This window comes from Chlorocebus sabaeus, chromosome 10 (assembly GCF_047675955.1).
Source record: "Chlorocebus sabaeus isolate Y175 chromosome 10, mChlSab1.0.hap1, whole genome shotgun sequence".
NCBI lineage: Eukaryota > Metazoa > Chordata > Mammalia > Primates > Cercopithecidae > Chlorocebus > Chlorocebus sabaeus.
This window is the reverse complement of record NC_132913.1, coordinates 95,534,385-95,537,152: the sequence shown is the minus strand read 5'-3', so window position 1 is coordinate 95,537,152 and position 2,768 is coordinate 95,534,385. Positions and strand designations below refer to the sequence as shown.

General features: G+C 42.8%; 1 pseudogene; it reads left to right on the top strand.

Annotated features, from left to right (window-relative positions):
• Positions 1-336: 336 nt before the first annotated feature.
• On the top strand, positions 337-1,081 carry LOC119625107 (large ribosomal subunit protein uL6 pseudogene; annotated as a pseudogene).
• The last annotated feature ends 1,687 nt before the right edge of the window (positions 1,082-2,768 follow it).

Below are 2,768 nucleotides of genomic sequence, written 5' to 3'. Positions count from 1 at the left end.
TGGGCTTATTTTGGGAGATGGGTGAGGTGTACTTGGCTTGCAAATTTTAAGCTCTAAATAGCACTAAAAAGGTTCTGATTACGTTTAAAACACTTTTTGATGAGATTTTTGTTTTATTTATTGGAAGACAGCATTGATCTTTTTGAATCCTGGCTTGAGCATTACTTTAGTAAATGAAGTCTAAAAGGAAAATATCTAATGAAAGTATATAATAATGGTACTTCCTCATATGACGTTTAACATTTTTGGAGATCATTTACTAGGTACCATAATACTTGTTGAGGAAAATGCAAAGATGAACAAGATAGAGTGCCTGCCCTGCCGGGGATGCTGAAGGGAATATGATGGGGGAAACTTTGTATTTGTCAATTAACCTCAGTAAAGCTGGGAAAAAATCAATTAATTAATTAAAAATGGGGAACCTAAAGTTGGAAAAGAAGCGTTTCCAGGAGTGGGTTAAAAAAAAAAAAGGGCTTTTTTTTGGTTGTTGCCACATCTACTGCAAGAAAATGAAGACCATTCTCAACAACCAGACTGCTGACATTCCAGAAAATGTGGACATCACTCTGAAGGGAAGCACAGTTATTGTGAAGGGCCCCAAAGGAGGCCTGTGGAGGGACTTCAGTCACGTCAATGTAAAACTCAACCTTCTTGGGAAGAAAGAGGCTCTGGGTTGACAAATGGTGGGGCAACAGAAAGGAACTGGCTACCGTTCAGACTATTAATAGTCACATACAGAACATGATCAAGGACATTACACTGGGCTTCCGTTACAAGATGAGGTCTGTGTCTGCTCACTTCCCCATTAACATCGTTATCCAGGAGGATGGGTCTCTTATTGAAATCTGAAATTTCTTTGGTGAAAAATACATTCCCAGGGTTCGGAGGAGGTCAGGTGTTGCTGGTTTGGTATCTCAAGCCCAGAGAGATGAATTAATCCTTGAAGGAAACGACATTGAGCTTGTTTCAAATTCAGCTGCTTCAATTCAGCAAGTCACAAGTTAAAAATAAGGATATCAGAAAAATTTTGGATGGTACCTATGTCTCTGAAAAAGGAACAGTCAAGCAGGCTGATGAATAAGATCTAAGAGTTGTCCAGATACAAAAACAAGATGCTGGAAGACTCCTAAGACCTATTTGTGATATTTAAATGATGCAATAAAAGATCTATTGATTTTGTGAAAAAATAGGTGTCTGGACTATAAAATAGGAATAAAGGGGTATGTGGGAGATAAGTCTGGAAAGGTGAAGTGTCAGTCAAGACACTTTCAGTTGTAAATGACAGAAACCAACACAAACTCCCTTGAGATAACATGGGCTTAATTGATAATAGAACTGTGGGGTCTAGGAGGTGAGGTTAGCTCCAGACCTGAGGAGATCCTGGGACTCAAGCAAGGTCATTAGCTCTTACTCTCCCACCACACCTTCCCATTCCCCTGACACAAAATCTTCATCCCTCCCTTGGTGTTACTCTCCTCTCCCCTGTCACCTTCCTTCCCTTCTTCAGCAGACAGGCATTCTAACATGGTGGGAAAGATGGCCATCAGGGGCCTCCAATTCACATCCTTCCAGTCCTGTAACCCAATAGGCAAGGCTCCTTCCACAGCTTCAGAGATAAAAATTCCAGGGAAGGACTCTGATTGGCTGGGTCACATGCCCACCCTGGCTCAACTGCTGTAGCCAAAGACTAGGGTACTGTGACTAGTAGAACTGGCCTAGCATTGATCACATACTTACCCTGTGTCTTACAGGTAGGGGAAGTTCCCAAAGGAAGTAGGAATGCTGAGTGCAGAAAAACAGAGATGTCCCCATATGTAGGAGGGAGCCAATAATGTAGAGAGCCTCAAGGTCAAGCCATGAAGTCTGAACTCCTTCTGGCAATAGAAGGCCGTTAAAAGTACTGGAGGCCGGGTGCAGTGGCTCACGCTTGTAATTCCAGCACTTTGGGAGGCCAAAGGCGGGGAACAGATCACGAGGTCAGGAGTTCGAGACCAGCCTGGCCAACACAGTGAAACCTCACCTCTCCTAAAAATACAAAAAATTAGCTGGGCGTGGTTGTAGGCGCCTGTAATCCCAGTTACTCAGGAGGCTGAAGCAGGAGAGTAACTTGAACCTAGGAGGTGGTGGTTGCGGTGAGCTGAGATCATGCCACTGAATGCACTCTAGCCTGGGCAACACGGCTAGACTACTGTCTAAAAAAAAAAAAAAAGTATTGGAGTAAGAAAGTGGCTGTGGATTAACAATTGGACTAGATAATCTTCTAGGTTTCATTTCATTCTAGGTTTGGGTGCTTTTTTGTTTTTGTTTTTTAAGACAAGATCTCACTCTTGCTCAGGTTGGAGTAAGACAGTGGCTGGGGATTAACAATTGGACTAGATCATCTTCTAGGTTTCATTTCATTCTAGTTTTTTTTTTTTTTTTTTTTGACAAGATCTCACTCTGTTGCTCAGGCTGGAGTGCAGTGGTGTGATCATAGCTCACTGCAATGTCCAACTCCTGGGCTCGAGTGATCCTCCTGCATCAGCCTCCTGAGTAGATGGAATCTTGTGCCACCACACCTGGCTGATTTTTTAATTGTTTAATTTTTTGTAGAGATGGAGTCTCACTATGTTGCTCAGGCTGGTCTCTAATTCCTGGGCTCAAGTGATCCTCCTGCCTCGGTCTCCCAAAGTGTTGGGGTTATAGGTGTGAGCCACTGCCCCCAGCAAACCTTAATTACTAAGCTTCAGCATGAGGCTCCATTCCGTGTTAAAAATCATTCTGATTAT